At 43.3% G+C, this 21459-nt stretch overlaps 1 protein-coding gene across 8 annotated transcripts in view; it reads left to right on the top strand.

The window, feature by feature from the left end:
• Positions 1-21459, top strand: part of znf536 (zinc finger protein 536) — a 285675-nt gene that overhangs the window by 117026 nt on the left and 147190 nt on the right. The window contains exon 1 of one of the 8 annotated variants that reach the window (XM_039794579.1): positions 2535-2611. The exons of the other annotated variants lie outside the window; for them this stretch is intronic. The gene's annotated coding sequence lies outside the window, so the exon portion shown is untranslated. Of the gene's footprint in view, positions 1-2534; positions 2612-21459 lie in introns of those variants that run through there. 8 annotated transcript variants of the gene reach the window in all.

Below are 21459 nucleotides of genomic sequence, written 5' to 3'. Positions count from 1 at the left end.
GAACAAGAGCGGCGCCTAAATTTAGCAAGCAGATCTTTTTTTAAGACAATGGGGTTTAATTCACATATCCGTTTATTCTGCAGTTACTGGCATGGGGTGGGAAAGTGGAGCGAAAACACGGCTAAAGGACAAAACATTCCTTCTCCCTTTTTTTATTTTTTTTTGTATGCCTCTGCTCATCTCGAAGCTATTGTCTGTGTATTTTTAGTTCTTGTCAACTGAGAGACAGTTGCGTTGTGTTTTCTGACATAAAGGCGCTGACTTCAGATTTGGAGGAGAATTAGACCCAATTTTGAATCTCTGGTTTTACACCCAGTGTCCTTTCATTTCTCCTTTTTTTTTTTTACCTCCGTTTTCGGTTTGTTTGATGTGTTTGTTGGTCCGTTTGTCGGTGTGTTTGTCTGTCAGCAGGATTACAGACAAACTTTACTGGGCCCGATGTTCATGAAATTTGGTGGAAAAGGCGTAGCGTGGACCGAGGAAGAGCGCGCTACATTTTGGAGCAGGATCCGAATCACGGGGCAGATACGCAAATCACTTTTTCACTTTCGTTAACAATGTGAGATATGGGCGTGCTGGTCTTACAGGGAGGTGTGTTCAGGTGCGTGCTTGGCGTTTTGCTATCTTAAAGGAATACGCCACCGTTTGTTGAAATAGGGCTTATCACGGTCTACTCTGGCTGTAGAGAGGTGGGCCAACGCATTTTTTGTCTCAGTACAAGTAATTAGGTTGTTTTTTTGTCTTTTGTTGGCTCACTTTTACCAGAGACTATTTAGAAGAGACATGCCACTTCCTCAATCCTCAATACAACTATATAAGGAAAAACCGTAACGGCAAAGATGGCGGTTGTATGCACATGCCCGCCCCTCCCGCTGGAAAGCCAATCATCTGCTTTTTAACAGTCAAGCCGGGAAACATTTAAGCCTATCGTCTAAATGAAGTTGGTGTCGTGAACCCTTGCGCATGCGTAGTAACAGTATAACCTGTAGGGAAAAAGGCGTTATAAACCTTATTTTGGGGCAAAGTCATCAAACTTTTTCAGCAATTTTTATCATATTCTACTGCTGTTTCTATACATGTAGTTTTTATGTCCCGATGACCAGTGAAAGTGCAGTTCTGACTCTCTGCCCATTCATTTAGATAGGAGCCTGGTCTTGTTAGTCCGAAATAGCTGCCCGGAGGCGTTGCCAAGATGGCGGCCGAGTGGCACGACTTGCCTAAAAGGACTTTGCTTTTACTCACAACATGCTAACCGGCAACATAGGATTCCATTCACTACGCTAAGCTAACTAGCGGCGGCGCTGCCAGTGTTGCACCAGACTAAAACAATGCATGCACAAAAAATGCGTTGGCCCACCTATCTACAGCTAGGGGAGACCGTGATAAGAACTATTTCAACAAACGGTGGCGTATCCCTTTAAGGCAGCGGGAAGTGATCACGCAAAAAAAAGTCAATAACGCAGCATTTCATTAGTTAGTTTAACAGCAAATTAGTAAAATGCGCCTAGGCTAGTGCACAACGCGCGCACACTATGCCCGTTGCACACACACATGGAAGCGCAGCAGCACGCAAACATGCAGAAGATTGAAAATAAAAATATTACGGTGCAGATCTGCCATCGTAACAGCAATGGTCCAAACGCGCCTGGCTTTTAAAGGGAATGGGAGATGATCTCTGATTGGTTTATTGCATGTTACGCCCAAAAAACACTCCTATGAATTAATGAAGACACTAAGTACAACCCTTTTGAACCACGCGCCCGGCACACGGACCCGTTTTTTTTGCCGTCAAACTAGCAGAAGTGGATTCGGACACGCCCTGAACGCACCTGCACCAGGCGCTTCACGCCATGCGCTTAGATCCTTAAGACAGGGCCCGATGTGTCTAATTTGACGGCTAGTCTTTTGGAATCAAGTTACCTCGTTACTATACTAAGTCATTTTTTGCGATGGGCTACATTAGGTCTAACTGTTGTTAATGGAAGCTCACAGTTTTGGTGATTTGTTGTTTAACACTGTTTTCACACAATTGCTTCTCGCATAAACTCCAAAGGCAATCAGCTGTCTCCACCCTTTATTGGAAATGTCTTAAGCTCGCCGCGCGGCTGTGCGCCTTACATGCATATTGACATGTTACAGCCCTTATTTGTCCGAACAGTGAAGGAAACCGAATACGAGCAACAGAAGTTGTCTCAACTTTATTTTTTTGGCGCATAGTCATCACCGCATTAATGCAATTGACTAAACAGCCGTATTGATTCTGCGAATCTCCGTTGCCAAGCTGCCGTAACACATACAGAGCGAATAGATCTGAACGCCGTGCTGTGTATAAATACGGTATTCCTGTTTGAATTGTCTTTGTGTAAAGGGAAGCATGAAGCGTCAACACGGCGCCATTTCCTGAAGCCCGCCTTTTTATAAATCTAAGCTCCTCACATCAACTCAGCCTAGCCATCAGTTTTCATGCTTTTCTTCCCATGCGCCCTTGCATGCGATCTTTCTAAGCGAAATGTTTGCCAGTTATCTGTTACAGGCCTGAGTCACGTGAAAGACAATAGATGTCCTTTTGGTGAGCTGCAAGAAGGGATAAATATGTTGGGGAACACTTGTTGTGAGTTTATTTTTTTTTATTTTTCTCATGCTTTGCCTATGATGGATTGTGGCTCATTCCTGCAGGGTTGGTGGTGAGGGGGTGGGGGGGGGTTGCTTTGTTACTCCCCCCCCTTTCTCCTTTTTCTCCCTCTTTCTTTTTCTCTCTCCCCTGCTGTTCTAAACACCCACAGCAGGCTTCACCTTGTCCACTTTCTCTTAACCATTGAACCTTGCATTAGTCACATTCTAACATTGGTCTCTCTCTCTCTACTCTCTTTCGCCGATCCATTATCTCAACATTCAAATGTCTCAGTCCTCTCTCTTCAAAAAAACTATCCATCTCCCTTTGTTTCTGTTTCGTCTCTCTTTTAACTCCTGCCATCCTGGGAATCCACACAAACAACTTACGCACCCACCTCGCGAAAAAAAAAGGAGAAGAAAACAATCTTTGAACTTGCTTTTAGTGCACTTTGTCCTAATTACAGATCATTTCATCCCTGTCAAAAAAAACGTCTACTTTTATCGTAATGTTGCCCTGGATGCTGATCCTACTGAGGTTCAACCTTATTTTACGCTCCTGGAACTCCCCATAAGACCTGATTTCATCACGTGTATTCCCCACGGCCCTCCCTCCTGTGGTCGCTTTTTCTTTTTCTCTCTCTGTCTCTTTACCAGCTCTTTTTTTTTTTTTTCTTTTTGAAGATATCATTTTTTATGCTATCATCAAAATGAATTAGTCTGATCCCAAAATACGCTGAAGGACATATGGTTTGGCCCAGTTTCTGAGAAGTGGCGGGTTCAGTTGTTGGTCATTCTGTGAAAAGGATGTGTGTGTGTGTGTGTGTGTGTGTGTGTGTGTGTGTTTTCTTCATTTACAAGTTGGATTTTCAGTGCCTCTTGGGAGTTGGAAGGTATTTATAGTGCTGCTAACACCGAGGTGGACTTCACTGTAATTAAGAAAGCAGTAAAGGTGGTTAATTCTACTTTTCTGATCACTGTTTTAATCTTCTGTCCTGCTATTCTTGAAAGTCACACACACACACACACACACACACACACACACACACACACACACACACACACACACAGTGCGGCAGGTACATGAGCCCTAAGCCTCTTATGACTCCTTGTCTCCGTGCCGTGCAGACACAACACTGTGTCAGGGAGAGGTTTAGGCATGGTGCGGGCCTTTCTTAATTACTGGGGGATTGCTAAGCAGATACGACTCTGCTTTCACTCCTGGGTCAGTGGCGGCCTATGAGATTAGCTGTACACACTAGCTTCAGTCATAAAAAAAAAAAGTGAGAAACGTGTTCCAAAAGAAGTGTAAGACGACAGGATAGGCAGGCTTGCCATTCATTTTTCCATTCAACCAGTGTCATAAGTGTGCGTCATTAAAAGTGTGAATATGTATAAAAGGCCTGTCTTCACTCTGTAACACTTTTATTGGCTGTAGTAAAGAGTGTGTGAGTAGGAGCCTCTTATTTTCCAAATCCTTTGGATGTAACACACGTGGGACTTGAACTATCGTCTTCAGTATTTAAAAGAATAGTAGAGACACAGAACAGTGTTGTGTGTGTGTGTGTGTGTGTGTGTGTTTGTGTCTTTTTCGAGAGAGAGTGCTGTAACTTGTCTGAAATGCACAAACTGACATATCGGGCTATGTGAAGGCCGGTTTTTAGGGATGTCCCGATCCCAATCGCAGCCGATATGGGCATTTTTTTTTACTGATCAGGGATGGGCAGTGCACCGTGATCACCTTCCTTCAATCATTTCCGTCAGCTGAGCACAATTTGCGGCAGAACGTTGCATGAGCGTTACTCATTAGCCTGGCTAAAATGTCCGCAGTGTGGAAGTATTTTAAAGTCAAAGTCAAAACAGTACAACATCCACTTGCAATATCTGCCATACTTTTGTTAAAACAACGGTGTGCAGTTCTTCAACACAAGAATCAGATCGGGACTCGGTATCGGCAGATATGCAATATTTTTAAAGGTACACTGTGTAGGAATTTCTCCCATCTAGCGGTGAAATTGTATTTTGCATTCAAACGAATAGTGCTCTCTAGCGCCTCATTTTTTTAAATGTGTGTTGCAACTACAGTAGCCGTTATGTAACAAGAAGCTATGACAACATGTCATATGTTGTAATTTTTGCTTTTTTGGCAACGAGGATTCCTTCTCCTGTGGCTCTGCATTATGAACGAAAACGCGGTGCTGATTAGCTAGACAGGTAGGCTAGTGATTTATGTCCCTCTCAGCGATTAGAGTTTTTCAAAATGGCGGAACGACATGGAAGCCTCCTTGGACTTGCCCGTCCAATGTAAATACAGATAAGAAATTCTTCGCTTACGAGGATAAGTCAGATCATTGGCAGACGTCATTTTACACCAATGAGGACATATTTATGAATGAAGACATTGATTTTAGCTAATAAAATACTTAAAACACTGAACAGTGTACCTTTTAAAAATCTGATTTGGATCCGGGGCTAAAAAGGCTCATTGGGACATCCCTGTATATTTTCATGATCAGTATACAATACAGGTGAAAAAAATTAAAAATGAATAAATGGGTGGAGAAACATAACAAAGTCAGATGTTTCCATACAGGGGATCATTGAATGGTTTGATGAGTATGAAAGTGTGAAATGGGAATCATATGCTGTACCCTTCACAGTCAACAGATTTCAAGCCAATTAAAGAGCTACAGTACTGGAAGCCGCTGCATGGTTCTTGCGCCGCGCTTGGCAAACCAGTGCCCGCACCAACAGCGGCAAAACTCCACGATTACATAATTGTGTCAAGCGTGCAGACCCGGCACATGCCTCTTGAAATTTGAAACATCCCAGTCAGAGGCCGTGCTGACAGCCCCTGACGCCTGTTTGATGATTGGCTTGTGGTGGTCTGTGGTGACTCCGATCCAATCAGATCCCTTGATAACGTATGACATGGAGAACTGAAGCTGTTCTTGAGGCTTGTGGTAGACCAACACCACACTGAGAGACCTATTGTAGATTTTTTTCTTTAACTTCTCACCCAAGAGCTTTACTTGGGGCCTCAACCTAATTTCTACCATTACCATACTCGTTACCCTAACTAAATGACTGTAAAGCTAAGCAATTCATGGAACCTCAACCTACCTTGATTCTTACTCTTAAAAAGTCTAACTTCACATAGAAGTGGACACTTTTTGCGCATGTACAGCAATTGAGCCATAACTTTCTCTCAGAAAGTCGAGAAAAGTGGCTGGAAAGTGGTTGAACACCCACTTTTCTCCTCTCTGTGGGGCGCAGAGGCCTGTCACTCCGCCGCGCACACATTCGATTTGTCACTGAACAAATACGGAGACGCGCCGAGCGCAAGTCAAAACACTCCGAGCCGTCGCGAGTTTCGGTGGGAGGATGACACTTTTGCCTCCTTGTCACCAGCGCGAGTTTGGACGCACCATCACAGGAGTTTCGGTGACAGCCCAGTGAAGGCTGCTTTGTTTGCCTAAGTCGTCTCCATTCCCTTTAATGAGCCATTATGGTTGTGTTTTGTCTCGGTTGCGTTCGTTGGCTGGCTGAGTTTCTGAGACGGCAAGACAGAGGAGACATGGGTAGGGGGGTGGTGGGGGAGGCCCCCTGTCTTCAAACCTCCTTGTAGTGTTTCAGGAAAGAGAAGCTGCTGGAGAGAGACATAGTCAGTGAAAAAGTGAGAGAAGAAATGGAAAAAAAAAAGTTTCTACCAATATTTTGGCATTCTTTAAAAAAAACTGGAGCCAGGTAATGTTGTCAACTTCGGATATCGTGGGCTCCTTAGATGTGAGGTTTTCCCACTTTTGACACAATGATGACCCTCAAAACCTGCTATTGAACTAGTCCTGCAACTCTGACAACATTTCTATCACCTGTCTTGTTGCTCTTAAACGTATCCCAAATCAAAGCCAGAGTCTCAAAGCCAAACTCACCTCTATCTTCCTCCGTATCCTCCTTTTGCTTTTGTCTCTGTTCGCCTGGAGGTGCGAGGAGCTTCCTGTAACAGAGCGGGATGGAAAGAGATGGGATGTTGAAGGTGGGGGGAGTGGGAGATGAGGGGAGTTGGGTGGCTAAGCAGACACTGTGACAACCCACCTGTCAGCAGGTACTCAGGATAATTGGTAAACGAAGGCCGCGGGATAGTAGCGGGGCCCCTTCTCTTCCCTCTGTCTCCTGCTCTGTTCTGTGTTTGACGAGTATTTGAAGTTGCCAGGCAGTCTTCAGGAAGCTCGTTTCCTTCCTTGTTCGGTTCAGAGAAAGACACGGGCCGACCAGGAGAGAGGAGGGGGAAGAAAAAGGGGAAAGAAAGTGTGGAGAACACATGTTAAATACGAAACGCTACCTGGGTAAGTTCGCTGAAGGTGATCAGCCAAGGAGTGGACAGAGACACCTGCACAGTACGTGTCACTGTGGATCGCCCGGTGGATAAATGTATGCTTCACCCATATTAGACATTTCCTCCTCTCTCTCAATGCCAATTCCAGCCATCAGGCTCTGTTTGCCCTATAATGAAACATATTCATCTTCATCACACTCTCTCTCGCCGCTCTCAAACTTACTTTACAGCATAGTCAATTAAACCCTGAGGGGCCACTCTGTGCGAAAAAGGATATATAATGCTTTGACATTTCGGCGAGTCCGCATTAGGCACACCCATAGAACATTCTGCTTTGAGCTGGATGGGAAAAGAGTCATGCAAGCCTAGAGGTAGAGCATAGCCAGTCAGAGGGATTGGGTCTCTTATAAGCTAGTTAGCTCTCTGGATTCAGTTACTTATGCTGATGTAATAGGGCAATTGTAAGCTGATACTGAAGTCTCTCTGTGACCCCTACACTGGCTCTTGTTCTCATATTAGGCTACCTAATATATAGCCTACTCATGCGTATATAGTGTAACGGTAGACTAATATATAACTAAAATGGACTGAACTCAATAGAGGAGTGCATTAGTGTTGCGAATCACCATTTAGGCTTCTTGAATTTATCCGAATGTCCTTGGACGTTTGTTATCTTCTGTCTAGGGCTGCTCGATAACGGTCATTTTGGTCAAAATTGAAATCACACTTATGTAACACGATTGCTAATTGACTTTTGGAAAGATGTTGCATTTATTAAAGTTAAAAAAATCAGGGCAGCAGTTAAACAAATCAACAATGAAAACCCCTTCAACTGGGAAATTCCCCTTAATACTTTTCCCATTTGAATACTTTTTTTAAGGCAAAATAAGAGCGTACCTGCAAAACGTAATGTGCAAAATAAGTGTTTTTCTCGATTACATTGTCTTTGTGATCGTGATCACAATCGGAGCCGAAATCGTAATCGCGATTCAAATTCGATCAATTGCAAATCTGTGATTGTCTGCTTTGCTTGCTTGGGCTGGTCCCTCCTGGACATTCTTACAGTCATTGGAACAACTGGGGTCAGCAGTGTAACGATGCAAAGCAAGTCTCATAACAAGCTCCGGGGGGGGGCTCTGTGTGTGTGTGTGTGTGTGAGTGTGAGTGTGTGTGTGCGTGTGTGTGTGTGTGTTTGTGTGTGTGTGTGTCCCCCAGGCTTGTGGTTGATCCTGTGTCTCAATGGCATGAAACAGCTTTACAGGGCCAACTTCTCCTTAAGGATGAACATCAACCCTTTCCCCTGTAATAACACTTCTGACTCGGGGGCTCTTACTTGGATGTGTGTGTGTGTGTGCGAGTGTACATCACATGCGTATCTTGAAGGCAACTCCGCACCCAGTTAAGTGTCAAGAGTGCTCACTAGAGTCAGTTTTATTGTTACATCGTATCACGCTGAAGGATTTATCATTTTACGAGGGTGATGACAGAGCGGGTTTGCTGAAACTTTAGTGTCCTTGCATTTAGATTTCCAGAAGCACAGTTCTTCAGCCTGTATATAAGTGACATGGAAGTAGGTAAGGACAACAACAACAAACCAAAAAAATCTTAATTCAACCACATATTCCTCAGTGCACCAGCGGAGGTGTTAGGGGTCGAAGATCAAGGAGCCTGTCCACATCCGATGTCAATGGCCATCCTTGAACAGAGACAGGGGAACAACCCGCCGTCACTACTGATAACATTCATGTTGACTATCCCCCCCAATTGACATCCAATGTCGACCCTGTCTCCTCAAGTTTATATGGTACACGTTTGTTACCCAATTATGTTGCGTGGAGCTACGTAAATGCTGCTTGGATTTATTTGATTTAGATTTTTATAAATTGCATGTGAATGAAGCATTACCTTTATGTACATGTATTAATAGTGGGTGTGTGGGTGTAGCCTGGCTCCGCCCTCCTACGTACTTACGCTCATTTTCATTTCCCTTCAGTACTCCATCTGGGTTTGCGGTAAAGTCTTGGGTTTTCTACTTCAAAGTTTTTTGGCGGTCCAATCAGTGAACAGAGGCAGTGGCTGAGAACGATGACGTTGAGGACGTGCGCTAGAAAGATGCGAGCGAAGCCATTCGGTCCATTGTGGCAACGCTGGCGAATATCCAGGAGTTAAAGCCCGAGCAAGAACAATCTTTGCTGAGTTGTGTTGGTGGCCATGATGTTGTGGCCCCTCCTCCCCACAGGGTTCGGGAAAAGTTTGATTTTCCGGCTCGCTCCGTTAGTGGTGAAGGAGTTGGCTAAGGCTAAGGCTAACGCTAGCTAATGCTAATAGCCTTGACGGTCTCCCCTTTTGTTGCACATGCGCATGACATACATCACGACCAAACGTTAGCGATTGGTTATGACAGATCCAGAGTGGCTCTGGGCAGATCCAATAGTTTTAAACTTCAACAGAGTACCCGCCTTCAAGGAAGTTAACACTTGTCAATGAAGAGTGGCCAGACTCTCTGTACTAATGAAATGGACCAGAGTCTGGTAGGACCAGGCTAGTGTGGGTGTGCTTAGATTTAGGCAATTAAAGCACTTTAGTTAAGGTTAGACTAGGGCTGCAGCTAATGATTCTTTTTCATTGATGGTTGATCTGTTGATTATTGTCTCGATTAATCGATAAGTTGTTTGGTCTATAAAATATCAGAAATTGGTGAAAAATGTCAAAAGCCCAAGATGATGTCCTCAAATATCTTGTTTTGTCCACAAAAAAATAAAAAATAAAATTCAAGTTACTCTCACAGAGGAGTGAAGAAACTAGAAATAGTCACATTTAAGAAGCTGGAATCAGGGAATTTTTCAAACCGATTAATCGATTATCAGAATAGTTGGCGATTGATTTAATAGGTGACAACTAATCAATTAATCGTTGCAGCTCTAGGTTAGACAAAAGATGAGGGTTTCAGTTAAATCTCAATACAGGAAACACGTCACATCTCGTGCTTCAAGTCACTTTAGATTTTTTCAATATTTAAGCAAGATCGTGGTCTTTCTTTAAACTTAACCGAGTGACCAGATATAACAATAAGAACTGTTGCTGCAGGCGGTATTGCAAAATGCTTTCAGGCAACATTTTACCATTATGTTTTGTCTAAACATATTGCGACATGGCATTTATCAATGTTTCATCATTACGTTAATAAAATATAATCCAAATGGCATTGCATTTTACAAATGTTGTAACACTTTCTAGAACATATGGTTTCCTAACCCAAACCCCTTAACCCTAACTCATCCTAACCATAGTATAATTGCCATACAAACATATTTGAAAATGTATTTATTTTTTTATTTATCTTTTTGGCTACAAATCTTTTCAATGAATGTAGCGTGGAGTTTTGCAGAATCCTAGATTGTCAGCGTTCTGTCAGGCAACAGCGTTGTATTTTGTATTTCCATTCATTTAGTGCGAAGGCCTGAGCGTGTGATCGTGTGGCGCCCTCAGACTTTTAATAATCATAATGGCCTGGCCAAATCAATCAATCCAAAGCGGGTTTCGGTCGATTTTGGGAAGTCAAGCAAACATGCTCCCAATGTGCTTAGACGGTCTTAGGATTTCTGTTGAATGGCTCCTATAGTTTAAACTGAACAGGGGACTTTCAGAAATAAAGTTTGAAGGAATTTTCAATATGGGATTCAAGCCATGGTTCTTAACTTCACTAATATTGTATTCCTTCAATTATGTCCAGCCGTCACGTTCGACGGATCAAGCTTTTAATTCATAGCAAGCCATCTCAGATTTCCTATTGAGAGAGGGATAATACAGTTGTGTTTTGGTTGAGGATACTAATGTTGACTGTTTTATGGTGGATTGTACGTGATTTCTATTTGTTGATTATGTTTGTTTGTATCAATAGATCTGCGTGAGTGTGTGTGTGTGTGTGTGTATGTGTCTAGATGGGTAAACTCTATTTGATATGCCCAGCCACCAATATGTAGAACAACGGCTCTGGGCTTCTATTGTCTCGTGCTGCTCTATGGGGGTTAGCTGGCACTGCATATGAACAGATGTGTTTCAAATCATTGTTGTTATTTACCAGTTATAGGCTACAGCTCAAGAAAATGTCTCCCTGTTCTGATTTATTCATTCGGACAGTGGATTTATGCAGAGATGCTTGAAAACCTGGATGTTTTCTGCATGGATAGACGGGCAGATTTATTATTCATGAAGCTAATGCATTGTTTCTGTTGCTTTATATCTCTTTTTTGTTCTCTCATCCTGCTTCTATTTTTTTGTTCCCCTCTTCCTTCCCCCTTCTTCTCGATGGTGCACTGAATTCTCTCAGGCAAAGGTTGGCAGTTAAATGTCTGTGTTGAAATGAGAAGTTTGAAAGACGAAGCTCTATCTCCGTGTGTTTATGTGTGTATATATATATATATATATATGTGTGTGTGTGTAAACTGATTTAAATCGCTCTTTGAGCCCTACAGAATGGCGCTTTAAATGTTAAATGGGGGTTGAAGCCTGCCTGAACTAATTTGTAGGGCTTTGCACCGTGTTGACATTTAAATGTGATAAGAATAGCAAACTGTACCGCCGACCTATTTTGAAGATGCTTTCGGAATACATTCACATCAACTGTGGCCTATAATTAATAAAAAAAGACAGGCCTCCCTCGCTCCAGATTTGATTATAATACAACCTTATAAACACACCAGGGATAGATGAGAGGAGACGAAAGGGAGAAGAAGAAGCAGACGAACTAGGGGAGGGAAGAAAAGAGAAGAATAACAGGAATAAAAAAAAAAAAAAAACAAGAGAAATGATGGGGGCAGGAATTAAGAGGGAGGTGGATTGCGAACACCTGGTCTTTGAGGCAGATTGCGTTGGCTGGCTGCTGTGCTATCACATTACTCTGATCCTGCCTCTCTTGTTTGTCAGAGAATTGAGGAGAGAGAGAGAGAGAGAGAGAGAGAGAGAGAGAGCGGGTGGCGGTGGTGGTGGGGGGGTCGGGTGTGCAAAATCAGCATGCAAATAACACCACATTGTTAACTTAATCAGATGCAGGGGGAGAAAATATGGAGAGGGATGGGAGGAAGGTGTGGTGGTGGTGGTGGTGGTGGGGGGGGGGTTGCCAAGGAGGTAAGGCAGAAAGGAAGAGGGGTTTTGAGATGAGAGACGGCAGAGGGTGCGCACATTATAAGAGCACCCAGACCCCGGCTCCACCTCCCACCAACTGCCCACGTCCAACACCCTGGGGCTGCTCTGGAACTCATGGAGGAGAAGCTGGTGTGTGTGTGTGTGTGTGTGTGTGTGTGTGTGTGTGTGTGTGTGTGTGTGTGTGTGTGTGTGTGTGTGTGTGTGTGTGTGCGGGTGTGGAGAGAGAGGGATGCAGCCTCTTCAGCGCTCTGTCAAGTGGCAGGCACAAGCAGTCAGCAGCCTGGCTAGTGAGCTAGCTTGTCTTGGCCACGCCACCGGTGTCAGACATTTTCATAATGCTACTGTAAATGTCAAGATATTTCTGTCGTGAACAATATGAATTGCAAGGTCCGAGCAACCCTTGGCAACCACTTAGACACAAACAACAGCAGTTGGGCTTCTTCTAAATACAGGCCACTCCTCCCTAAAGGCCACAGCTGCACTGTTTTGGATTTTAGTAATGCATTCATTCAGGTTAGCACCTAATCAAATGGGAAAACATACAGCATATCTCCCATGTGTGTGTGTGTGTGTGTGTGTGTGTGTGTGTGTGTGTGTGTGTGTGTGTGTGTGTGTGTTCTTGTTTAACTATATTCGTGGGGTCCTAAAACCGGGAGTCCAGTATACTTTTGGGGTCCGGACAGCTTTATGGGGCCAAAATGCTGGACCCCACAACTTTAAAGGGCTGTTTGAGGGTTAAGACTTGGTTTTAGGATTAGGGTTAGAATTAGGTTAAGGTTAGGCTTTTAGTTGTGATGGTTAAGGTTAGGGTAAGGGGCTAGGGAATGCATTATGTCAATGACGAGTCCCCACAAAGATAGTGAAACACACACTGTGTGTGTGTGTGTGTGTGTGTGTGTGTGTGTGTGTGTGTGTGTTTGTGTCTCGAGGGATAGGTTCATACAGCGTACTACAGAGAGGTCATTTTTCATTATAAAACATTCACTGCCTTAATGAACTTAACCCCCTGCCAGAGCACACATGTACAAAAATGTGTGTGTGTGTATGTATGTGTGTCTTTTTAATGAGAGTGTGTACTGTAGCCTTTGTTGTGGAAGATGAGTGTGTGACGGTGCTGAAGGTCAGACAGGGCAGAGAAGAATGAGAGAAATGCGGCGTTGGCCGGGGACTGACAGCTCCGAGCTGAAGCCCCGCCGTAGACAGAGTCCTGGGACACGGCCAGGCCACACCTTCAGACACTGAGCACACTCACGCCACATATATCGCTGCTACTAATACTCCTGAGCGTCTTCATTGGGATGTTGACTGCATTTATTTACCATAAAACTTAATGGAAACCTAAATCATCAGTCACTTTACAGAAGTGAGCTGTCTATTCCAGAATGTATCTTTTACTTTTAGCTCTTTAAAGGTCCCATGACATGGTGCTCTTTGGATGCTTTTATATAGACCTTAGTGGTCACCTAATACTGTATCTCAAGTCTCTTTTATATAGACCTTAGTGGTCCCCTAATACTGTATCTGAAGTCTCTTTTATATAGACCTTAGTGGTCCCCTAATACTGTATCTGAAGTCTCTTTTATATAGACCTTAGTGGTCCCCTAATACTGTATCTGAAGTCTCTTTTATAAGACCTTAGTGGTCCCCTAATACTGTATCTGAAGTCTCTTTTATATAGACCTTAGTGGTCCCCTAATACTGTATCTGAAGTCTCTTTTATATAGACCTTAGTGGTCCCCTAATACTGTATCTGAAGTCTCTTTTATATAGGCCTTAGTGGTCCCCTATTACTGTACCTGAAGTCTCTTTTTAAAGGCCTTAGCTGTCTTCCAAACTTCCAAATTGTCTCTGTCTCTGGGCCAAATTGCGCCCGAGCAGAGAAAGGGGAGGTAACCTTGCTCCTTATGACCTCATAAGGAGAAGATTCCAGATCGGCCCATCTGAGCTTTCATTTTCTCAAAGGCAGAGCAGGATACCCAGGGCTCGGTTTACATCTATCGCTATTTCTAGCCACTGGGGGACCACAGGCAGGCTGGGGGAACTCAAATTAATGTTAAAAATCCTCATAAAGAGAAATGTTCATGCCATGGGACCTTTAAACCAATTTGTCGCTTACATAGAGTCAAGTTTCTAAACTGTCGCTTTATAAATTACTTTTAGTTATCCATGCACACATTTGGAGCTAACGGTTTAGACTTCTCTGTTAAGACCACACCTGGGATTTCAGGTGTTTATCGCAAATTTTCTTTGGTCTAAATTAGCTGAGTCACTCTAAACTTTTCCACGTACTCCTTGGCAACTGCAGGAGTACCCCACCGGGGGTATCCCTAGTTATAAAACACTGCTTTAAAGTAATTATTTTCCATGTGTTATGGGGATAATATATTCACACACACACACACACACACACACACACACACACACACACACACACACACACACACACCCACAGAAAGACACACACACACACACACACACAGACTGGCTGTTTTATTATTTTATTATAATTTTTAACTTTAGGCTGTCATTTTCCACCTTTTTTTTTTTTACACATTTATGAATTCTGTGCATACACAGTTTACATTTTGTTGCCACTGTGAGTGCCCAGGTGCGTCTGCCTGAGGTTTGCACCGGCAATACTCTGAACATTACACATTTGTGTGTGTGTGTGTGTATGTGTGTGTGTGTGTTTGTGTGTGTGTGTGTGTGTGTGTGTGTGTAGCAGTGTGTTTTGTAGTCCGGTTCACAGAAAGGCCTTTCAAAAGGAAAAAAAAACAGCTCCTCTGAGGTTTCACCCAACTTCTCCTTCCTGCTTTAATCACGGCTGCCTTTCACCGAGGCGTTGGCATCGGTGCAAACGCAGCCTCGCTGACATGTCTCTTCCTCTCTCCCTCTCTCGCTCTATTTCTCTTTATCCTTCTTTTATTTATTTATTTTTATTATTATCCTCCTGTAAATCTATTCATCCCCCCAAAACCCCATCTCTGATCTTAAGAGCAGTCGCCAAAGTGTTTTTTCTGATAAAGTCTGATAGATAAACATGCTCTCTTACATCCCTGAGGCCCCCCACCCTCTCTCCCGAGAGCACACCCCTCCAAAGCACTTCCTCTGCTACAATTAGCCTGTAATAAATACACCCTGGCCTTAAAGTAGATAATGCACAACTCGCTCTCTCTCGTTATTTCCTTTTATATGAAGTGCCACATTAGCTCGCAGTGCATATCTGACTTTGAAGCGAGAGCAGAGAAAGAAGAGAGTGTGGTGGTTTTTTTTATTTTATTTTGTTGTTTTTGTTTTGTTCTTTCTCTTCTTCCTCCCCGGGCACGCCAAAAAAAAGTGCGTGAGAACAATAGCAGTTATAAGGCCGCTAAGATATATTGTAACATATGCAGAGAATCGCAGGCATTTCCACTCAAGTCTGAGCTTCTTGATGGCTTTGATAAGATTAGTTTGCTTTCTTAAACAGGAAGCGTGCTGCTTAAAGGGAGAAAAAGAAGAAGAAAAAAAGAAAAAGAAAAAGAAGAAAAAAAAAAACACAGCATGGTTGCATAATAAGTTTAACTACTTCTCAGAGAGCTGAAGTTCCCTTCAAACTCTTCAGATTATCAAAAAAACTGAAAAGAAGAAGACACGAGAGGCAGAAAGTGGGAGAGGAGACAGATAGAAAGGGGGGAGTTTATCAAAGTGATGGAATAAAGAGAGATTTAACACGGTCATATAAAAAAAAAAAGACACGCGGCAGTTTCAATATTTAAAAATCCCATTTGCTTCGACAGAAGAGCTTTTTCATTCAAGAGCATATGGCAGCAGTACCTGTATCCATAGCCTCTCTCTCTCTTATCTCCGTCAAAGACAAAGAGAAAGGAGGAGTAAAAGAGGATGGGGGGGTGGGGGCGGGTGCTGAAGAAAAGAGATACTTTCAAACAGACATTTAGACATTGAAGAATCATTCAATTATCGGCAGCATGATGTAAAATAATTACCTGACTCGCTTCCTGTAATGAGTGCTGCTAATTAGCCATAGACTTTTGGTTTTAGCGGCAAGAAGGAGAAAGTCCCAAACGCCCCAAACTGCAGGGAAGCTGTGAAAAGAAATGTATGTTGAGGTAGCACCCCATCCTCTCTCAAAAATGAGTTCTCTCCACACGCACGCACGCACGCACTGTGACTCACTATAGGCTTGAAGGCACAATTTGCCTCGCAACGTATGCACACGCAGCTCTCGGTAAATAGTCGAGAGTGCGAAAAAAAAAAAAGATCCTTCTTCTCTTAATTAGCCGTGTAACAATTAAAGTCTCCTCTTAGTAAATTGAACCTTTGTCTCCCTTGCCTCCCGAGTTTGATTTCCGCACCTGTCACAACAACCCCTCCCTTTACCACCACCTCCACCGCCCGCCACACACCCACCACTAGTACCTCCGCCGCCACCCCCCCCCCTTCGACTGTAGTCATTATGCAAAACTCTACCAGAATGCGCCCAGCATGAGCGGAAGAAAACAGCAATTATTTCTGATATTCTGTTATTTAGGCCGTATTGACATTCAACTACTAACTCTTCTCTCTCTCTCTCTCTCTCTCTCTCTCTCTCTCTCTCTCTCTCTCTCTCTCTCTCTCTCTCTCTCTCTCTCTCTCTCGCGGCTGCCACCACCTGAGAAACAGAGTGCTCCTGAACTCCACTTGGTTTTTAGTCTCAAGCTTATACCTTGCATGTCATCGCTGCAGTCACTCTGCAAGAGACAAAGGCAGCGCTGGTGCCCATAATGTGACCTACAGATCGCTCTCTGTGTGTGTGTGTGTGTGTGTGTGTGTGTGTGTGTGTGTTGCGTTTGTTTGCAGCATTGCCATGCAGCACAGAGGGTGACCAGTGATGTAAGCTATGACAGATACACTGTGGTCATTGTCTCTCTGACCTCTTTCTTCCCGCAGTCTAATCATGCGTGAGCGCACCACACTGCCGTGTTTGTTGTCTCACACACAAACACACACACACACACACACACACACACACACTTGTGCGCACGGTATTGTGTCCTGCTTTGCTGACTGATTTGACAGGAAGAAGAGTTTTAGTCAGCAGACAGATCAGACCAGAGCACACAGGTACATTACAAAACATCAGAGCCACATCATTCAACATCAGTGGAGGAAAAGGTTGATCACTGAGTCACACTTGGTAGATCCAGTATATAAGCATGACGATGACAATGAATACATTTCTGATGAGAAAAGTGGAAATTTGAGCCTGAAAAGGACTTTAAACTGTCAGGAGGAACAATCCATCCTATGGCACTTCATTATTTTTCAGTTTTTTGTTGTATGTTAAAGCACGTTCACGGCGTTCTTGCACGAGTTACATATAAAAGGCCGTAATTGTCCAAGGCCTAATGATTGCGATTTTTTATTTTTTTTTTGCCTGTGTTTCAAAAGTCTCTTTTTCTTATTTCACTGCGGAAATTTATATGCAGAGGCTTGAAACTCAAAACTATGTCATGTCTGTGCTCTATTGTCAACAATGGCGTATTGTTAAAGCAAATCTTTGCAAGTGGATTTGCATTATGTAGGGAGATTAATCCAACAATAGCTGCCTGGAACATACTGTAGAATGAGTACGTTCCAAACTCTTAAAGCAAATCGTAACTCGAGGTCCACTTAGTAGCAGTTTCCAGAACTTTCAGTGACCTCTAATGGTCCTCTTCGCTGAATGGAAGCGTCAGGTTGTAGTACATGTAGATTCGTTGGGCAACATGTTTCAATATGATTCCTCTGATATGAACCTGGACGGTCAGCCCTGTTGTTGTTGATATTTTGCACCAGTATTTTTTTTTAAATATTATAATTACTATATACTATAATATATGTTCAAAATTTGATGAACCCTCCTTTTATCCTCAAATGTACTAACATCTGTTATCCTTGGACCCCAGCTTGTTAAACCTCCAGAAAATGTTTTTTTTAAGATTATTTTTGGGGCATTATTAGGCCTTTATTCTGACAGGACATATGAAGACATGAAAGGGGGGAGAGAGAGATAGAGAAAGAAAGAGAGAGAGAGAGAGAGAGAGGGAGAGGGGGGAATGACATCCAGCAAAAGGGCCTCAGGTGGGGCGACCTCCCGTGCGACCGATCTGCACGAAACTTGGAACCTAGCATCTCCAGACTTACCTGACAAAAAGTTATAAAAGGAATTTTTGTACGATAAAAATTGTCTATATAACGCACAAAATAATTTGTGTAGCTAACTATGAAAACACCAACATTGCCATATCTCAGGCAAAATAAATGCTATCAACCCCAAACTTTAGATTATTCTTTGCCATGACCCTCTGGAGGTAACCCATGCGTTTTACGAAAATTGGTCACTAGGGGGCGCTACAACTACAAAAAGTTTATATCTCATGAACGGCTCATCCGATTTATACAAGATTTGATGGGTACCATCAAGGGCCAATCCAGTAAGAGCGTGCGCCCCATGTAGGCTGAGGCCTTTGCAGTGGCCCAGGTTCGAATCCGACCTGCGGCCACTGTCACTCTGAAATAAAGGGAAAAAAGCCCCAAAAAATAATCTTAAAAAAAATAAATAAAAGGGCCACAGGTCGGAGTCGAACCCGCTGTCGCAAGTCTAAAAACTCTAAAACGTGCCCCCCCCCCGCCTTCCTCCCATACGTTCAGAAAACCTATTACGTGACTATGGAAGCACATGAAAATCACTATAGGCTAACATCGCCCTGACTCACCTAAAAGTGAAAAGAAAGATGTTTTGGTGTTTCTAATGAATGCTCTTGGGGGGGGGGGGGCTTGTCAGTGGATAAGCCTCAGGAACAGAACGTAGACCACTGTCCGTCGTCGTCTGTTAGCTCACGCCATTCAGTCCAGTGGCACTCCGCAACCGTAACAACCCAATAAGCTGCTGCAGCATTAAAGCAGTGTGAGTGCCGCGGCGTCTATGTATGAGATGAGCCCCGTTCACTGTCATTATCACGTCAGTGACTTTATGATTTCTATTTATCTTTTTTTTGGCTTTCGCTCCTGTCACTGGACTTCTAAACTAAACAGTGACTGCTTAACAAATGTTCCGCGCTCGCTGCTGTGTTCCCTGCTGCAGGGGTCTGTCCACGCTGCTCTGACCGCTATTGTATCGCACTCGGGAGGGGAGAGATGCTCACACGCACACACACACACACACACACACACACACACACACACACACACACACACACACACACACACACACACACACACACAAAGACAGAGACATCTGCAGGTCACCATCATCATAGTGGGAATAATACCAGGGATGGTTATCATAAAGGGAAGCTTTGAGCTCCCCGGCCGTCTTGGGAAAGATGATTTGGCTGCCCCGGAACAATGAACTGTGGGAATCCGCTTGTCCTGCATTGATCTTCCTCCCATGGCATCCCCTGCAAGGCTGTCAGAGCGATGGACGGATAAAAAGAGCCACAGCATTTTTCTTTCTCTCTCTCTCTCTCGCTCCCCTCCCGGTGTCTTTCTTTTCTCCCTGTCAGGAGGGCTCCCACTGATCAGCGGGGATGAGCTGAAAGTTGAACTACCTGTTGACAGGACCTCTTAAACAGTCCCTCAATGACATATTGTGCAAGAGAAAAAGGGGGAGGGGGCAGAGGCTCCTGTTCATTCACATTTGTCCCTGATCTATGAGAGTCCGTGCTCCCGTCGCACATTTTGCTCCCTTGTTTATTTTCTCTGCGTTAAAGCGGAGCAGGGGGCTATGTTAATCCAATGTTATTCAGAAGTTTTAAAATGTTGGATGTTCTGTGTTCATGTAAAGAAAGTTTGGTGCGTTGGTATGCGATTGATGTTTTTGGCCAACCAATCAGAGCCCCGGCTCTTTCAGGATACTGGAAAACACCTCCCCAAAGGTCCAGTAGCTCTTTTTAAAAGGGGTTTGAAGACACATGTTTTTTTTTTACAAATTATTGTATTTAAAAAAAAAAAATGAAATAAACATGTAGACGAAAAAACAACATTCCCCTATTTACAATCAAATCTACGTGCGATGTGATCTTGGCCACGTCTGCAACTTTATTATTTTTTTTTCCCCCCTCGTTTAAAATAGAACAATCCATCTCCGAGGCTTCACGTCTGTTTGATAGCGCGGAGTTGTGCGTTTTGATCAAGAGGCTCCAGGCATGGGATAGAGTCAGGTTTGAGTCTGGCGGTGGTTGTGTGACTGTCTTCCACGTGCAGTTCAGAGTGTTTTCGCCTCATTACAGAAAGTAATAATGCGGTGAAGTCAAAGAGCGGGAGAGAGGAAAGGAAAACAAGGCGGCTTTTTTTTTTTTTTATCAAATTAATTAGACGCCTCGCAAAGACCACCTGCAATAGAAGCAGAACACAAGCCAGGGAAGGAACTCATATCGGGTCTGTTCTACCTCCAAACCAACTTTTCACCCAGAGGTAATTGATCTTTGAAAATGGCGAGGAAGCTCCGTCTGTACTTTGGAAACATACTTACAGCTTTCGTATGGATCCGATTGTCCCCGCTGCTTGTACGTAATATTTAGTATTCAACTCTCAGTGCATGTAACATATGGTAAATACCCACATTGTTCCTTCAACCACAGATTACTGTAGCTATAAACCTCCCCCCCCCCCCCATCTCATTAATGATTTGGTGGAAATATGATGGAATTCAGCACATTGTGAATAATGATTGATTTGTTTAATGCAATGCATTACTTCATTAGGACTTAATGAGGTATTGCATTGTGATTAGTCGATGGGTTTTGTGTCGATACATGTCAAAAATAACAAAGTAAAGTCCAACTAATGGCTTTTTTCGATCCTTTACTTTCTCGCCATCTTGTCTTAAATGTCAGAGGAAAGTTTTGCGACCGCGCTGAGGCCCGGAAGTAAATTTGAGAAGTGAATTTGTTTGAAACGGTATGTTTGTACATGAATTTGTAATAGGTAGCTATTCCTAATATTGACACTGTCTTTCATACACTTTATATGGTTACAATTAGAAACACATACAAATCCCTTATGCATTTATGATGCATGGCACCATTGATAAGACGGAAATGAACCGAGCACATTCAAATGCTGACTGAAATACACTTCCATTGTGTCACAGATACCACTTATAATTAAGCTGAGGCTTGAAAAAAAAAGAGCAGAGAAGAAAAATGCATTTAGAGAAACTGAGTGAAATCACTTTGTGTGCATGTGCACGAATGTGCGGAGGATATTGTGTGTTTTTACGGGTGCACGTGGTGCTTTGCTGAATATTAAACCACAAACTATAAAGACAGACAACTGAACCATCGTGAGAAAATGCTAAAGGAAGTCTTTGTGGTTTTAGAGGTATCAGAGGAGCCAATAGTTTTAAT

Source organism: Perca fluviatilis, chromosome 3, assembly GCF_010015445.1.
Source record: "Perca fluviatilis chromosome 3, GENO_Pfluv_1.0, whole genome shotgun sequence".
Classification (NCBI taxonomy): domain Eukaryota; kingdom Metazoa; phylum Chordata; class Actinopteri; order Perciformes; family Percidae; genus Perca; species Perca fluviatilis.
Note: the sequence above shows the minus strand (reverse complement) of the source record. Positions and strands in the feature narration are given on the sequence as shown.